Genomic DNA, 20,094 nt, shown 5'->3' with positions numbered 1-20,094 from the left:
TGAATATAGAAAAATAAGAGTCATTGTTCTTCTGGTTTTGTATTAGTTCAGTTATAAATTGTTCTCTAGAACTTCAGGCAGAATGTTTTCATTTTGTCTTTTTTAATTGAGATTCAAGGAAAAGAAACTACTAGATTAGTTATTTAGATGCCATCAAGTGGGGGGGGGGTTGACTTCTCGTGATTGTAGGGAAATAATTTGCCATTTTCATTTGACTTTAGCTTACATTCCAATAACATCTTTGATCCTATCATAGCCATTATTTATCCATTGCTTTCCCTTTTATTTTTCTCAGTCTCCCATATAATAATTCTTTTTAGTCCACCACCCATTTGTTTCACATGCCCAAAGTATGTGAGTTTCTGTTAAGCTGATCATTGCCCCAAGGGAACAATAAGTCTGTATTTGTTCCAGGCCTGAATTTATTACTTCTTGCATCATCTGTGGTATTCCTCATAACTGTCTCCAAATTCCTTATTCAGAAGTATCTGTCTTCTTTTTCTTGCTGTTTCTTAGGTGCACTTTCACAGTTATACAGGTAGTCTTCGACACAACTGTTCATTTAGTGACCATTCGAAGTTACAACAGCACTGAAAAATGATTTATGACCATTTTTCACACTTATGACCGTTGCAGCATCCCCATGGTCATGTGATCTCCTTTTGCGACCTTCTGAGAAGCAAAGCCAATGGGGAAGCCAGATTCATTTAACAACCTTGTTATTAATTTAAGAACTGCAGTGATTCACTTAACAAATGTGGCAAGAAAAGTCATAAAATAGGGCAAAACTCACGTAACAAATTTCTCACTTAACATAAATTTTGGGCTAAATTGTGGTACTAAGTTTGAGTACTACATTACATTGATACTTTTTTTAACTATTCTTATGTTCGTTGTTGTTGAAATAGCCATAGGTTTCATGATATGGGCTACCTTCTTTCATAGAATTAATCTCCTTACTTCTGTAGGACAATCAGTACATTTTAATTCATGGGTCCAAGAAAAAAAATTAGTATTAAAGGGCATTGTCTGTACATCTAGGGTTCATATTTCATCTATATTTTCACCTATTTTCCAGTACTGACAATTCTTATAGTATCTAGATCCTCTGATATGTGGATTCATTGTTTCGAGATATTTCCTTACCTAAATAAACAGAATGACTAAGGGCAAAAAGTAGTGGGAGCAGGAGTGACTTCCAACTTCCTGCCAGTTTGACTGCAACTGACCCCCTTCCAACAGCCAATGATGGGACCTGGCTACCAGGCCTCTGGAGGGCTAAGGCAGGATTGGTCTACCTGATCTCCAGTGGTCAAAAGAGAGGCTGGTTCCCGGAGTCATGGTCCCAAATTTTCGAGACATTCTATAAATTAACTCATCTGAGGTACTTTAGTTGCCTTATTGCCCTGTGATGCACAGGTTCACCCCATTCAATGATACAGAAACAAAAGTTTTAGTAATATATAGAGAGAATTCCCTATAGCTAATTACATATGAGGACTATATGCATTCTTGTCATACTCCTTTTCCAGTTCTGAGTCATACTGGGTTTTTTTTTCCTAAACTCAGTTTTAAACATAATACACATTTTGGCAAGATCACAATTGTAAAGATTGTTCTTCTAACACTCCATTACATTATACAGTAGTTGATTCTTGTTGGCTGTATAGATAAAAGCTTTTCAACCTGTTCCATCCCCTTACACAGTTTTTGCAGTTGCATTATTTGGCATCTGGTATTCTGCCTATCCACTTCATGCGTTGTTAACACTTTTTTTCTCCTTCCCTCCATCATGCCCATGCCATTGTCATCTTGTACATATATGCAGCAGCCTTTATGATGTGTTCAAAGTATAATAGTTTTTAATTGGATGACCCTTTGGCCAATGAGCTTCAATTCCTCTAGTACTGAATGGCGGATTCTCTTGGCTATCTGAGGGATGCAAAGCAGACTTCTCCACACTGTGACTCAAATGAGTCAATATTTTTCCTCTTGTTCTTGTACAGAGTTTATGTCTCACATTAATGGATCATAATGGGGAATACAATGGAATTGGCCAATCAAAAATTTGCCTTGATTAAAATTCCTCTATTTCATTAGCCTTTTCAATATTTTTTGTCCATTGTTATTCTTTCCTGAATTTCTTTTGTATCATTTTTATCAATTCTAGGCCCTAGAAAATTGTAACTGTTAACTACTTCAGTCATCTTGTTTACATTAAATTCTCCTAGTTTTCCAGTTGAAATAATCTTACTTTTCTGATGTTCTACTCTGCAGGTTTACTTTTTTGCTTTTGGTATTTTTATTGAATGTCACACAAAACATACAAACAGAGATAACTAAAATACAAGAAGGGACTATAAAAAGTACAAAACAAATCAGTGAGCAAGGGATTTAGAAATTATTATAATTTTCCAGTGTAATACAATTAACTGTAAATAACTGAATATATTTGATTGTTTTAAAGGACTAAAATCACTATTAATTCTAAATTAAGAATTATCAAGAACTATAGTCACCACAATATAAATCACTAAAAGAAATTAGTAAATTATATTAGTAATATTAGATACCCTGTGAAATTAGAATATAGACTCTGTGCATATAAGAACAGTAAACTACATTTTGATGCAATACAAATCCATGTGTTAAGTTGTAATCAAGAAATTCTTCCCAATTTTAATTAAATTAATTGAAATATTTGTTTTCAGTTATGAAGTTGTGAAGTTGAAGCAGTTGCACAATTTAGTCAGCCATTGTTCTGTTGAGTGACCTTGCCAGTAAAAAAGCACATAATATTCTTGCAGCAGTTAGCATATATAAAATAATACAATATGTTTTAGTAAAGTTTAATAAGAATGTTACAGATTGAAATGGGTATTCAAGTTTTAAAAGATATTTCATTTTGGTATGATCATTTTCCAGAATTGTTGAGCTTTACAGCATTGCCACTATCAAAATATGAAAAATAGATCTCGCTTGCTCATTCCTAACAATTTTTAGAAAATGAACTGTTCATTTTAGCAATCAGAAATGCTAATAATAAAATAATATACTAATTTTCTCTAACTGTAATATTCAGAGTAATTCAGTGTTCTTCCACTAAAATTTTCATTATTGCATCTATATTTCTGCATTCAAACTCTATATCCATTTGATCACACAATTTTGATGTATTCAGATTCAGAATTCTACTGCACCAGCAATTTATAAAAAAGGCCCAGTAAATATGAAGTAAATATGGAGGAAAGCTATGGCAAATCTAGACAGGCAGAGACATCACCCTGCCAACAAAAGTGTGTATAGTCAAGGCTATAGTTTTCCCGGTTGCAATGTATGGCTGTGAAAGTTGGACTGAGGCTGAGCACCAAAGAATTGAGGCCTTTGAACTATGGAGCTGGAAAAGACTCCTGTGAGTCCCTTGGACTGCAAGGCGATCAAACTGGTTGGTCCTAGAGGGGATCAACCCTGACTACTCTTTAGAAGGTCAGATCCTGAAGATGAAACTCAAATACTTTGGCCACCTAATGAGAAAGAAGGACTCACTGGAGAAGAGCCTAATGCTGGGAATGATTGAGGGCAAAAGAAGAAAGGGACAACAGAGAACGAGGTGGCTGGATGGAATCACTGAAGCAGTAGGCATGAGCTTAAATGGACTCCAGAAGATGATAGAGGACAGGAAGGCCTGGAGGAACGTTGTCCATGGGGTCAATGATATTAAAAATGTATCACAAATTTTAATTTTTTAAATGTTCCGTTGACTGAGTTTAATGTTTAATGAATAAAATTTGATGATGATGATGATGATGATATTTTCATATTCAGTCAGATCCCTTAATATCCTATCTGTGTGCTTTCCTTTCAAAATAATCATACTTCGCCTTGATTCAGTTTCTGCAACCAAGTTAGTGTTGTGCGCATATTTCAATTATTGATATTTCTTCCACAAATTTGATCCATTCTTTAGTGTAGTTCAAAACCTGCCATTCACATGACGTATTTGTTTAGTATATGCACTAAATAGGAAAAGTGATATAATATCCATTCACTTTAACTCATTCAATCTTCCCAAATGATGTAATCTAAAGTTTATCTAAAGCTTTGGTATAGTTAATAAAACAGAATTAGAACTCTTTTTGAAACTATCTTGCTCATATTAGCTGGCTGATCTTATGTTCTGGTTTTTGTTGTTGTTGTTGTTGTTTTGTTTTGTTTTTGAAAAAAACTGTTTTTATATGGTTTTCTGCAAAATTTTCAATACAGTCTTACTGGCAAATCAGATGGTATTAAAGCTACTGTCCTTTATTTGGAACATACTTTGAATGTCCCTTTTTAGGGATTAAGATACAGAGAGACTTTTTCCAGTCTTTAGGCCAGGCTGCTTTTTCTATATGTATTGGCAGAGGACTGACATGCATTTTCCATACCAGACTTTGTAATAGCTCTGTGTGAAAGTTTGTCTACCTGTACTTCTGTGGCTTTTTTATTTACCAAGTGTTAATAGCCCATTCCTCCTCAAGCACCACTGGTTCTTCTTTATAGTCTTCTCTCAAAATATATATCAGTATGTTCAGTTTCTTAGCTAGGCTGAGAAGAAAGCAATGGCAAACCATTTTTGTAACAGTGCCAAATAAACCTGCATAGGTGCAGTCAGCTTGAGGGTATAATTACCTGTTTAGGCCAGGTGTCTTTACCTGTTCCTTATCTTATTCATATGTTTTGCCATAATGCTGTTAGCGCTCTAACTGCCTTTTCTTCTATAGCTTTAAAATTGTATAGTCATCTGCACCTGATACCTAGTCCACTTACCCACTCCATCTCAATTGTTAGTAGAATAGTTTCCTTAATATATAGATAGTCTTCACTTACTGACTACAGTTTTATAATTGCATTTGTAAAGGGTTTCAGTATAGTATTCCTATCTTTCTCTGTAATTTCATTTACGTTTATCAGATGTCTTCCAATATTATCCTTGAATATGTCTACTTTAATCACACATTTTTCTGTAATTTCCCTAATCCTAAATGGATACATTGATTTCTTTCATAGGGTGAGTGTGTTTCTCTTTTGTCTTTATAGCATTGCGTTAGAAGCTTTCCTCTGTATGGAACTGGTGTGCATCAAAGAAGCATTTAGAAGGTGAAATAATTCTTGGGCAAAGAACACAAAAAGAGAGAGTGGATTTAGTCTGTTTAATTTCTGAATAAAAAGTTGCTGCTGTTTGCCATCAGTGTATTTCCAAATTTTTTAAAAATTTTTATCTTCATTAAGGCTCACTTTTAGAATTAGCATCCTTTTAATATGAAGTATTTTTCATGTTTTTATTTTTACCTTGATTATTCAGTTCATCAATGAAATTCATTCAATGCAATCTGCTTTAAACAGAATTTTTATCCAATTACAAAAGGGCTGATTGTTAGTAATTTAAAGATAATAGTGGAATACCATCTGAATAACATCAGCTGGAAATCGCATAGAGATACCTTTATACTTTTTTTCAAATTGAAATTCTTTGTTTTAACTCACTTAACAGAGGAAATAGCTTTCAGAATCTGAAACAAATGTTGAGCTTGTCTTTCAGTCAGAATTCACAATCAGATCCTGCTGATAATAGCTGTAGTTGAAATGATTCAAAAAGATAGTATTCTATTTAATATAAAAAGATACTGTAACTGTAATGGTCCTTGCAATGATCATTCTGTGTAGGTAGTTTAAATGATCTAATTTTTAAAAGAAGAACTTTCTCAGGAATAATAGTGCTTTTGAAATGCTACACAGCTTCAAGATGTATAGACACCAGTTCACAAAATTCTTATCAAGATCTAGGTCAGCTGGGAATTCTAGAAATAGAAGTCTGCAGGGTGCTTAGGTTGAGAAAGTTTGCTGTGGAGCATAATTGTCCTGTGTCACACATGACAGTATCTGGGAGATACCACATCAGCTTGTCAAGACAGCACATTCTGGGCCCTATCCTGACAGACATGGGAGAGATTAGCTCCTAGAAATGAGGATCTTCCCACTCTGTTAGAAATAGCAAGTCCAGTGCCCCCCCTCCATTAACATATAGGAATGCTGTTAATGCAGTGCTATTCTGCATTCTTGTAACTGCTACAAACCACATTGTAGCCCAGTAACATATAGGAATAGTGCTAATGAGTGTGATTATATTTTTTTATCATTGATTATTTTGATTTTATTCCAAGAGACCCAGTTTGGTATAGTTCTCAAGGCACCAGGACATCCTGAATTCTATTCCCATCTTATGAACAAAACTGGCTGAACTTGGGCTAGTCATTCTCAGTCCTAGAAAGTACTATAAATAAGGGCAAAGGTCCTCTAAAAATGTTGCCAAGATAACTTCAGGGACTTATCCATGCAATCATTAGAAGTGAAGACTGACTTGAAGGATATAGAGAGAAAAGTAGAGATATTTATTTTTATTCCAGAATATTATTTTATTGCCCTGCAGACTGCTTAGCATCTAGGATTAAGGCAGCATACCATCTCAAATAAATAACTATCCCTAAAGTTTATTTATTTATTGTTTATATTTATATAAACAATGAACATTTCAGGATGCGTAAAGATGCTGTCCATTACAAAAGTAGAAGCGAGAAATATTTTCTTCTATTTTCTTTCATTTCCACTAAAATACTCTGCATATAGTCAGTGTGAATTCTAGTGTTCAAAGGACACAATAGAAGAAGATCAGGTATATGACCTGAATACTTTTAAGTTGGCATAAATCCAATATAAACATTTTTCCACTTGATATATTTCTGAAAACTCTGGTGGAGTCTACAGCTGAATTCATGTACTGGTAAATTCTTAATCATCTGAATAAATGCTTGAGAGAGGGAGAAACTGCTGAAAATTCCCTCCCTTGTGAAGTTTATAGGCATTAGCTGAAATGGTAGGCCTTCTGTGTAATAGTCATCACTTTATGAAATATCCCTCCCTGCCCCCAAAATATGTGCAGCAGCCACCTTAGTACAGATCCAGAAACAGGTTAAAAATGAAAGGAGAGAATATTTGTAGCTCAGTGTTGAACTGTAGGGTCCTTAGTGCTATCTGAACTTGGTGTTTTTTTTTTCATGTAGACATTTCATTCCCAAACTAAGTAACATCATCAGTGCAACTAGGACCACCAACCACTCCAAAGGTTAAAACTCTTTTACTTCAATATGCTTTTGATTTCAGCTGACTTACCTGGGTACCTCTCTTGCATTTTATTCGGAGTTTCTCTTGTTAGTTTGTTTTTGGCATTATTTGGATTTTTGGTTTTCATTTTCTTGATGTTGCGTGCCACTAAAAGTCCTCTGGGATTGATCCAGGCTCTAAATACTGTTAAATAAATAAATATGTCGATTTTCATTCTCAAAGCTGTCGTCATGATTTACCAGTTCTCCCCACCACCACCATGTTCAGGATATGAACAGTTATATTATTAACATCTTCCAATACTAATTAAAGTCTGCTGAGTATACTCCTGTGATCCATCTAAAACTGTAGTATGGCTAAATGTCATATAAACACCAAACCTGAAACTGAAATTAAAAGGATTGTAATGTGTGTCCACAGTCAGTAGACATGCTGCTAATAGCCCTGCGTTGCTACAGCAGGAAAGATTCTGCAAAACAGTTTTCAGATCTTACCCTGATTGTCCTTCAGCCAGGACCTAAAGTCTGGTCTTTGTTCTACAAGTCAGCAGAAATGTTGTAAGATGCATAAGTATTTGTCAAAATATTTTGCCACATTTAAAACAAAAATCCATTAGAAGAGAAGAAAATTACAAAACTTGGGAAATGGAAAAAAGCAGAAAAAGAGACAGTGAAGAAGAACAATAATAATAGTGATTTTTGATACAGGTATTTCTCAACTTGGCAATTGGAACCAGAATTTCCATTACTAAGCAATGCAGTCATAAAGCATGACTACATCGCTTAGCAGTGGCAATTACTGCAACTCCAGTTGCCTTTGTTAACTGAATCCTACACTCATTAGACAAGACAACTTCCTAACCAAAATCAGTGGAGGAGCCAGCAGAAAAATGCAAGCCCCAGGTCATCCAGCAGTAAGAGGCTGGAGAGGAAGGGAGGGACGGGGATGGGTGCAAGAGAGAGTGAATGAAACTGCAAACAGATGCATGACAGGAATGGTTTGGGGAGGGTACAAAGGACGCTAAGCTCCCTGATCACGATCACATGACTATAGGGAAGCTCGGATAGCCAGAACTCCAAGGACTGATTATAACCACCATATATAAAGCACTTCATAATTTCAAAAGGTCACTGAACAAATGGTTATAGGTGGAGGACTGCCTATATATACTTTATCTACCAGTTCGTAGAATAATCAAACAGACACGACCTGTTTCAAAGAGAACTTCTATTAAAAAATAATATTTATTTAGCTAGGAGAGAGGTTCAATTCATATAAACATTCACTCAACTGAGTAATTAAAAAAAACTTCTTGAATTCCTATAAGCCAACAGAGTGATAAAATTGTAGGAATCCTGCTTATTCAGACATGATAAATGGGATCATGACAACTTGTGTGTTTTTAACTTTTCAAGTTTATTTAGCCCTTCAAGTATTTCATTGGCACAAACATCAGTGAATTTGAGTGTCAATGTTTAAGGGTGACACAAAGTACAGGCTTGTGTGATCCCAGCCAAAAGCAACCTCAGACATGCATTGTAGGTTGTCAAAACAAGACCTTGGTTTATATAGCTCCAAACAAAATGAAAAGAGCAACAGATGCTTATTCAACTTTAGAGTCAGACTTTGTAGAAGTCTTTACTTTTTTCACTAATACGTTGCTCCTATCTGAGAGTTCTAAGCAGGTTTTATGCCCTATAATAAGAAAGTTTAAAAAATCAATATAAACAATATAACAGTTTAGAGTTACAGAAATACCGACTCAATCCTGAACAATCAAGGCATCAAACCAGTGGTGGGTTTCAAATTTTTTTACTACGGGTTCTGTGGGTGTGGCTTGGTGGGCATGGCAGTGGAAGGATACTGTAAAATCTCCATTCCCTCTCCAATCCAGGGGAAGGTTACTGCAGAATCCCCATTTTCTCCCGATCAGCTGGGACTTGGGAGGCAGAAAATAGATGGGGCGGGGCCAGTCAGAATTTTTACTACCGATCTTCCGAACTACTCAAAATTTCCGCTACCGGTTGTACAGAACTGGGCAGAACCTGCTGAAACCCACCTCTCCATCAAACCCATGACAACTTTGCATATATAAAAATAAATATAATAATAAACTATACATTTCTCTACAATTACAATTCCTGCCTAACACTTTTAACATACAGATGCACACACAGAGCACAAATAGTTATGTAGAAGCATTTCACCATGTGTAGCAGCTTTGGTTAACTTTGCCCTTCCCATTTGTTTTAAATCAAGATTGGACCAACAGAATTTGTGTCTAGTATTTACCTGATTTTTCCAAGCTAATATATAATCCCAAAATGATATGTGAATCTGATTATAAGACGGCCATGCAGAATTTGCTAGATGGTATGTTTGTAGATGCACAAATCTAATCATATTGGTATTCAGTTGCATAATGGTGGGGAAAGGTATTACACTATAGAAATATTATAGCATTTATTTAATAGAAATAGTTAAGATAGCAGTGCCTAATTTCATGTGCTATAAATCTGATTCAAGCCAGGATTTCTTTGGTTGACCTTCAATAGTAAAGCTTTTAAGGTCATCTAGACACCAATTGGTTAATTATAAGGATGTAATTAACATGCATATTTTAGTTTGTTATGGAAATAAAATTCAAGGAAACCCTCAAAACTGTTGAGATTCTGTCTGCAGCCAGAAATCACCTAACCAAAGTTGTTGTTTGCATTTATATTGAAGTTTCCACTAGCATATTGACAGTAAATAAAGCTTGCTTAAAAGCTGTTTGTGCGTTTCTTTAGCTGCCACTTACGTCATCAAAAATCTGCCCATAAATTCATTTCATTCATTTAATTAAGGTAAAGGCTGCTTTTACATTGGTAGTAGACATTTCTTCTGTTGAAACAACATGACAGGATTTCTATCTGAATATTAAGTAGAACAAGAAACAGCAAATCTCACTCCAAAATAACCAGCACCTTTTCTACAATTACTGTATACTGAAGCTAATTGAAGCACATAAATAAATAGTAAATTAAAAATCAGCCACCCTGGCTTATAAGGAGACAAAGAAAGGGCAAAAGGGAGAAGAACTCTGGTGGCACAGTGGTTAAAATACAGTGTTGCAGGCAAACTCTGCCCATAACCCAGAGTTCAATCCTGACAGGCTCAAGGTTGACTCAGCCTTCCATCCTTCCAAGGTCAGTAAAATGAGGACCCAGATTGTTGGGAGTAATATGCTGACTCTGTAAATTGCTCAGAGAGTGCTGTAAAGCACTATGGGGCAGTATCAGGGGTGAAATGCTCCCGGTTCAGACCAGATCACCCGATCCAGTAGGATGGCGGGTGGTTCGGAGAACCGGTAGCAAAAATCCCTGGCTCCGCCCCCTACCCCTGCTGAGCTGGGCCATCATCAGAGGTTTGTTTGTTTTTACTTTTAAAAGCATTTTTTCTTCAGCCGAAAAAATGTTTTTAAAAGTAAAAAAAAAAGCCTTTGATGATCACGCAGTTCAGCTGGCCGAAGAGGTTGTAAAAAAAAAAAGCTTTTAAAAGGCTCCTCTGGTGATCCCAGCTGAGTTGCCTGATTATCAGAACCTTTAAAAAACATGTTTTCTACAAGCTCTTTGGCCGAAGAGGTTGTTAAAACAATCCTTTTAAAAGGTTCTGGCAATCAGGCAACTTCAGCTGGGATTGTCAGAGGAGCCTTTTAAAAACTTTTTTCCCTCTGACGATCCCAGCTGAGTTGCCTGATCATGACAGGCTTTTAAAATCATTTTTTTACAACCTCGTACAACAGCCCCTGCCCATGCCCACCCAATCACCCTGTCCCCACTTGCCTAATTGCTGCTCCTTTCGGGTTCGCAAAGCCTTGCTTTGCTTCGGCTGCTGCAATCAATTGCATCAGCTAGCAACTGAATCTACCTGTCTGCAACCCATCTCCTTGGTGAGCAACTCAATCTGCCTGCCTCCAATTGGGTAAGTAAAGGGGGGGGGCTTTAAAAAAGAGTTAACTGGGTTTTTTTTAAGGAGTTTTTTTTTTAGACAGCAATTTAAAATTAAGGAAGTTTTAAATTTAGCTGCTTTTATCTAAAACAGGGCTCTCCAATCTTAGTAACTTTAAGATTTGTGGACTTCAACTCCCAGAGTTCCTCAGCCAGCAAAGCAGTTTGAGGAACTCTGGGAGTTGAAGTCCACAAACTTTAAAGTTACTAAGGTTGGAGACCTCTGATCTAAAATATATAAATAAAATAATAAAATAAAATATTTGTGCAGCTTTCTGAGATTTGGTGTGTTTCTGTAGTGTTTCACTCTAACCATACAAACACACAAAATCTCACAAAGTTGTATGTGGCATTTTTTGTGTGTGAGTCAGTTGTGTTGTGTTGTGTGTGTGTAAAGTGTGAAAGTTGGTTTTTGAGCTTTTTGTGGCTGTGTGAGGTTCCTGCTTGTTGCAGGGGCCATTTTGGGTGAAGTGCAGCTGCTTTTACATTGTGTGTGAGTCAGTTGTGTTGTGCTGTGTGTGTGTAAAATGTGAAAGTTGGTTTTTGGTACCTCTTATTGTTTTGTATACTTCATTTATTATTTTATTATTTATTGTTATTGGCCACGCCCACCCAGTCATCTGACTACCAAGCCATGCCACCAATTAAGCCACGCCCCCAGAACCAGTAGGGAAAATGTTTAGATTTCACCCCTGGCAGTATATAAATCTAAGTGCTATTATTGCCAAGTGCTAAACAGCTTATTTGAATTATTTGTTTGTTTCTTCCTGAAGGATCATTGAATTCCTGAGAATTCTTAAATTGTAGAGTCTACAAAACAATCCCCATAATTAGAGTAAATTGTACCCATAAAGGAATTTCCTAGAGAATATTCATAGGATCAGAGAACAGATTAGCACCTGTGCCTGTGGAGCTCATATTAGGTCTGATCCAAAATGCCTAGAATTTTTTTTTTTTTTTTAGTTATCATTAGTTAAAAGAGTTTCAAGAAGCCTCTTAAGAAATCTAGCAATTGTGCTATAGATTTCATGCTGAATTCACCTGAAAGCCCATCAGACTTTAGCTTTGACAATAATTTGCTTTGCTGCAGTTAACAGTTGCTTAGGTCAAATGGAAGAAAGATCACCTTTCTAAGCAGTACAAGTAGTCATCGTTTACCAACAGTAATTTGAGACTAGGAACTCACTCACTAAGCTACAAGATCATGAAGTCATGGTCATCAAGTGACCATACCAACTTAACAATGGCAGTTTGGGCAGTTCCAGTTGCCATTGTTACATGAATCCTGCATTATTGCAATATCCCATGGTCATGTGACCACCATTTACAAGCTCCTGTCAGTTTTCCAATTGGCTTTTCTTGCTGACAGTCAAAGCGTTGAATGAGTGGATGTTACAAGAAGGTTATCTTATCTACAAGCAAGAACTCAACATTTTCATTTGAAACAAGAACTATAGAATCCAGCAGGAGGAATGTTAATTCTTGGCACCCACTGGATATCTACTGGGCCAATTCAGCTTCTTGATCATTTTAGAAAATAATTTGGTGCAACACTTAGAATAATTCTGGATATTATTTAAGTTTCCAACAATATGGACTCAATAGCTGCTTGTAGCAAACAGTCTAGGGCAACTCGCCACAGGACAGGCAACTCACTGCAGGCCAGTTTAACACTACATATTAATCATTTCATTCAGTTACTTTTATTATTGTTTTCATCTAAATTATTGTAACTTTTGTATTTATGGATTTACTTCCTTTTTATATTATTGGCCAGGGTTCCATTGAAATTAACTTCACTTTAGTATTTCTTGGATTGTCCCATGGCAAGTTGTCGTGCTGCAAGTTTTTTTTTTATTTGCATTTATATCCCGCCCTTCTCTGACTATGTCAAGCAATAGTCTTCATCCATTTGTATATTATATACAAAGTCAACTTATTGCCCCCAACAATCTGGGTCCTCATTTTACCTACCTTATAAAGGATGGAAGGCCTGCTGGGACTTGAACCTGCAGTAATTGCAAGCAAGCTGCTGTTAATAACAGACTGTATTAATCTGTTGAGCCACCAGAGGCTCTGTGGCTCAACAGGCGAGTTGTCCTGTTCTGCTCCTCCATTGCTCTGTTCCCTATCCACATGCTACTCACCTGGTTTGTCATTCTCATCTCCTTCCCATCAGTGCAGATTCCACGGCCACTCAGCTGTCTCAATTTTTATTCGCTTGGTTTTATATGTTGTTTTTTCACTGATTGTGAGAAAAGTTTCCCCACTCAGGGAATGTTTCCTAAAAGGTCTTTTTCAGAGACTCTTCTGAAAAACTCAGGAAGCATGATGATATTTTCTTTCTGTGCTTTACCAACAGGAGGCTTCCTTATCACCTCTAGATTTTGAAAAGTGAAGGAAAGATACATATAAATACTGCCAGCATTTCAACAGAGGTCTCTGTTTAAAATGTTTGAAGAAAGGAGGAGGGAAATCCTGTCATTCATGGTAAGAGTAGGGGAAAGGCTACCTTTAATATTTTCCAACGCCTTTCTTTTCATATTGTTGCCAAAATAACTTAAGATTAAAACAAATATGTACTTCACTCACTTGGTCACTGATGAAAAAAATTAATCAGCAATTAACTTTTGATTCAAATGTTTTCCATAGTTCAGTGGTTTCCTTTTTTATAGGCAACACAGATACAGAGATGACTATTTATTTACATAAAATAAAGACTGTGAAGGGGAGAATTCAGGGGTGAAATCCAGCAGGTTCTGACAGCTACTGGAAAACCAGTAGCGGAAATTTTGGAGAACTGGCAAATACCACCTCTGGCTGGCCCCAGAGTGGGGTGGGAATGGAGATTTTGCAGTATCCTTCCCCTGCCACGCTCACCAAGCCACACCACACCCACCAAGTCACGTCCACAGAACCCGTAGTAAAAAAATTTGGATTTCACCACTGGGAGAATTGCAGAGGGCTACTGTACCTATGTTAAAAAAATATATAATCATACTCTAAATGGCAGCAAAATAGTAGGGTACTCTAACTCTTTGCTGCAATCTAGTGGTCATGCAGATTTTTGCAGTCTGTTTATGATAGCTCGCTAATTGCTGTATAAATGCCAGAAAACTCATACATGCACCTTATTTTGTGATAGTAATCCTGTAAATGGCCACAATATAATTGCACAAATTGAGTACTTGAATGAATGTGGGAAAACATTTTTTTTAATATTCCAGATATTATTTTTTGATCTCAGAGTTTGACTCTCATAATTTGCTTTTATATTTATTATAATAAATATTTCCCTTTTACTATTACCACCCCCACAATGACCAAGTAGTTAAAAGTAGTATTGTTGAAATAAGTTTTGAAGGTAGCTATCTTGAATATACCTACTGATTTTATATTGGCATCTTTCCTTCTTCCAGGGAAAAGCTACAATGTAGCTACAGAAAAGCTACATTGAGTTTAGTTATAACAGAATTATTTGCTCTCCTTATTTCAGAGAGTAAGTTTAACTGGAAATGGATGGTTTGGAGTATGAAAATTTTCAAATAAAGTTGTCTCTGTCATATCTGGAAGCTTCCCTGTTTTCCTTTTTAAATGCAATTAGTTGCACTGGTGGTTACTATCATGGTCCTAAATCAGTCCCACGAGAACTATTGCATCAGTTAAGAACAGAAAGCAATTACCACCACAAGTGTTTTTTTAAGAACGCTTGGCATTAATGGTAGCTTTTCTCTTAGAAGGGAAATCAAAAAGTTGACATAGATTTCTATGCTAAACTAAGTGTTCTGGAATTCACTTGCATCTCTAAGAGAATTCCAGTGAAAGTGTATCCTCATTTATCTAAGAGCCAGGCATGGGATTTTATTTCAAAACATGGATGTTCAAAGGGGGAAGGCAAATGAAAAAAAAAAGTGCATTGTAATGTCATAACCCAACCGGTTTTTGTATCTGTGTCATGACATCACATATATGTGTAACAAAAGAACTTGTGTGCTGATGCCATTCTGAGAAATCTCTGTATTTAATAGTTGTGTCTACTTCAAAAAAAAAAATCAAAAAAATCTAGGTCTATAAACTATATGATAGCATTATGCCAATAATTAATGACAAATCACAATATTGCACAACATTTATTTTGTATATATAGCCAATAATACTAGGCAGCTCATCAAACATTAAAACATTAATATACAATATATAATAAAAAATATATGTATTTGTTTAATGAGGACAGGTGACTTATTTTCTATATTCCTGTGGGCATGCTGAATTAAAAGGAGTGTTTGGGATATTTTTTCTGGTATTTAAGGCCACAGACCTGTCTTATTCTACAGTTGCAGAATGAACACAACAATGATATCAGCTATATTAGTAGCTTTCAGATTAACTCATTCTTGATTACAGTCAAAGGTGAGCTTAACCATATTAGTTTTGTTCCTGTTTATTCTTTCATATGTATCCTGCTGAATACTGCAGCTCTCATGGTTTACCATAATAACAAGGAAAAACAACTAAAACCATAAACAAAGCAACAGCAATAAAAATAATCCTAAAAACCCAGATCTTCCAAATTTGCACTGGCCAGTACGTTTTTTCAAATGCCCTGTGGAAAACGCTGTTTCAACAAACTTGTGAAGAGATGCCACAGATGGTGACAGACGGTCCACTAGAAAGAGACTGTTCCACCAAGAACAGGTTACCACCAAAATGGTCATTAGGCTTCAATGTAACCTCTCTCATACCTTCTGGAAATGATCCTGGTCCTCAGCTGGCATGGTTATACTGCGCAGGTCAATTCTACCTGAAGGTGATGGTCCTTCAACTCCATTGGAAACAAGCTGTGTAGGATTTCAAAGATCTTGCCCTGCTAGTATGTATGTAGTATGTATCCCTCTCTCTTTTTCCCCTCAGTGAGCTTCTGTTTTTTAATTGACTGATTTTGTTTACGTAATTGGCTTAAAAAGGAATTCTTTATTCTTTCCCACCATGCAGAATTATACAATCACTTGGCTAATCTTAGGATTGTTAAAATAATTAATTTTATACTTCTTAAAATCATAACTTTTGCACTTTGGGCAAGAAGGTCTAAAGCAACATTATTTTTGCTTGGGCTAAAGGGAGAAAACTCAGACCCCCCCACCTAGGCAGATTAGGGTGTGTCAAATAATTTAGCCAGACTGATGGCAGTTCATCATTGTTATTTATAGCTGTGGGAAATTTAAAACTCATTGAATTTTAAATTACCCTTCTTCCCATCTCACAAGAATAAGTATCTAACTGGAAAACAAAAGGCCCAAATAGGACTTTGGAGATTCTGTTTTATAGGAAGAATTTGAAACTAATATTATTCTAAAGATATTTCTTTTCACTTTCATCATGAAACCTGACTAAGGTTGTACACACTAGCCCAGAGCCTTTCTCAGTTTCCTTATTTTCTGGGTGGGGTCCAGTTAGTCTCACAGTCTTAGACTAGAAAGTAATTACTCTGAAGTTCCCTGAAGGCTTCTATCCTCAGTTAGCAAGGTAGGGCCTCAAAACTCAAAGCTTATTGCAAGGTGTTTGCCATTTGGTAATCATAAATATTTGCCTATGCATTACAATGCCCTTTCCTATGTGTTCACTTTGGGGCTTCCCTGTTATTATTTCTAGATGGGTCAGGTAGGTTCTCATATAAAGGAGGATTATTTTCTCAGAGGTGTCAACTGTTTCAATGTATTGCAAAAGTGGAAATTACAGAATGAAAATGAGCAGTTCTTACCTTTTCTCTGTTGAGTGTGACCATTGCTCCTGAGTTTGGCTTTGGCCCTACACACCTTTCTGAATAAATCAATATCATTGGTTAACTAAACTAAAAAAACATATTATCTGCTTGAAGTTTTAATTATTAGAACCTATCCAGAATTCTGATTCTCTTACATGGATATTATTTGATATGTTCTTTTATTCTTCCACTTGGGCATCACCTCAGATTTACAGAACATAGAAGATAACTGAAAGCCAACTTTTTTGGAGGGATTCGCCATTAAGCAAACAAGCAAAATACTTGATCTCTGATTTCATGGATGTAGCTAGTAAATCAGAAAACTGCCTGACAACTAAATCCACCTTCTGAATGACTCTGTGGTACAAAGATAAAGATGCTAACTAGTGTAGTTAAACCACTGTATAAAAGGGGAGAGGTATTTTTGCAAAACAAAATAGGATTTTTATATATGCCTCTCAGGATAGGGCCAGTGCTTTAGACAGCAGTGTCAACTTCATTTATCACAATCATGGATCGTTATTTTCTGCACACAAACAACACACCAAAGGTCCTTAATGTATCAGATAATTTGCTGATAAAAAATGAGCTAGCAATTAATATATTTCATATTAACATCCAGCATCCATTCAGGAAAAAGAAAATATTTGTTGATTTTTTTGAATATATATATATATATATATGAAGAAGAAAAAGAAATACAATAGGACAGGAACAGTAGGCACGTTTGTGCTCTTGTGAATGTCCCTTATGGTCCTCTTAGGAATGGGGTGAGGTCAATAGTAGAAAGTTTTTGGTTAAAGCTTTTGGGATTATGGGAAGAGACCACAGAGTCAGGTAAAGTATTCCAAGCACTGATGATTCTGTTACAGAAGTCATATTTTCTGCAATCTAGATTAAAGCGGTTAACATTAAGTTTAAATCTATTGGTTGCTCTTATATTATTGCAATTAAAGCTGAAGTAGTCTTTAACAGGAAGGACATCACAATAGGTGATTCTATGAGTTAAGCTTAGGTCTTGTCGAAGGCGACGGAGTTCCAATACTGATTAACTGTCCCATATTATTCATCTCTAAATACTGCAAATGCAATGCTGACAGCAACCTGCTTTATCCCATTATCCTATAATATATTGGGACTATACCCCTACTATCTTGAATCTTTGGTAGCTGGAAAATCCTGGAATTTTAGTCTCAATAGACACCTATTGTAGGTCTCCTTGTACACACCAGGTTGCCACAACTTATACAGCAGACATAGGTGTTTGTTCCTCAACTCGGTGACTCCAAAATGATGAAATATGTGTTGTGGTGTTTTTATGTTGCAATGATACATATAAAGTTCTTTGGCACTTTTCTTTCCTTACACACAGACACAAACATAGACACAAACATGGATACCCACGACTTAGGGTACCCACATACCTTAAGCAGTCAACTGGCCATTTTTTGCAGCTTTGATTTGGGCCCAAATAATATGATCGATTTTAATTTTGTTAGTGAGAGTTCAAGAAACAATACATTTCACTTTGAAATAGCCTGAAAACTCCAAATTGGAATCCTGGCACCATATGTTTGGGACCTGTCTTTGCAAACTGTTCAAAGCTAATAATCCTGGAACTAACCCCAATTCTCTCCCCTTGCTGTCCAGTGCAAATTTCCCTAATTCTCAATATTTTCAAAAACAATAATCACTCAGAAATGTAAATGTACATTTATTTGCCACTTAAGCCACATCTGTACTTCCATTTAGCTCATGCACTATTTCTCTACTGCTGCTTTCTCCACTGCAGTAGATGGTAGATTGATACCTGGATCAGTGGTGGGTTTCAAATTTTTTTACTACCGGTTCTGTGAGTGTGGCTTGGTGGACATGGCTTGTTGGGCATGGCAGGGGAAGGATACTGTAAAATCTCCATTCCCACCCCACTCTGGGGAAGGTTACTGCAAAATCCCCATTTCCTCCCGATCAGCTGGGATTTGGGAGGCACAGAATAGATGGTGGCAGGGCCAGTCACCATTTTTACTACTGATTCTCCAAACCACTCAAAATTTCCACTACCAGTTCTCCAGAACTGGTCAGAACCTGCTGAAACCCACCTCTGACCTGGATCACTATAACTGATATCTGTTTCAACAGCAATAAAACAAATGTGAAGCATTTGAGCAGTGTGGTAGGAAATTCAAATTTAGCCAGCCATAAAACAGCATTTCCGTTCAACCTGAGCAAGTGCATAATCTACCACAGATCTTCCATGGCAGATAAAGATTATTCAACATACTATAGTCTTCAATGAAACCTCATTTCAGTTTCTTTGACACCTTCCTATCTTTGCGGAGTATGAACAGAAAAAGAGCACATGGGGCACAAGAAATAGCTCAGGAAGTTCATTAAAGGGCATTTGGAACACTCTAATAAGCATGGATTTCCTTGCAGGTCCAAGTCTTGTGTCAAAATGTTTTGGACTAAGATGTTAACCATGAAAAAAATGAAAGATTTTAAGATTTGTAATATAATAGTGCAGGGGTCTCCAACCTTAGCAACTTTACGACTTGTGGACTTCAACTCTCAGAGTTCCTCAGCCAGCAAAGCTGGCTGAAGAATTCTGGGAGTTGAAATCCACAAGTCTTAAAGTTGCCAAGGTTGAAGACCCCTGTAATAGTGGGAAGATGGCATTCAGCAAGTGACACCATGTAGCCAATATTGACTGATCTTGGAAGCTAAGCAAGATCAACCTGGTTAAATACTTGATTGGAAAACTTGAGAATTCTAGAGCTGTTGATTAGACTGGGGAACTAAAAAAAAATCTAAAAGAAGATAATAGCAAACCATGTCCACAACTATGTCAACGGAACTGCACAAAAACAATCACCATGAATATCTTTGCCAATTTACTGTTTATAGGGAGTCATTATCTGTGCATGAAGCTCCAGACATCAGAGCTTTCTCCCCCCAAAAAAGAGTGTCTTAGTCTTTCCTGTGTGACTATATACAAGAAAAGACTTGCATGCAATGCTCCACCCAATTGTTCAGTCAGAAGAAAAGCTGTTTGAACTTGGTGGGTGCTTAACTTTTTAAATGTTGTTAACAAATCATTTATTATTATTAAACAATTTACAGCTTCTGATTGTACATTGTCCTATATCCTCCTACTCAGTAGGGTGACTCTATCATAGAGTTTCT

The sequence above is a fragment of the Ahaetulla prasina genome, chromosome 5 (assembly GCF_028640845.1).
Source record: "Ahaetulla prasina isolate Xishuangbanna chromosome 5, ASM2864084v1, whole genome shotgun sequence".
NCBI classification, from domain to species: domain Eukaryota; kingdom Metazoa; phylum Chordata; class Lepidosauria; order Squamata; family Colubridae; genus Ahaetulla; species Ahaetulla prasina.
Note: the sequence above shows the minus strand (reverse complement) of the source record.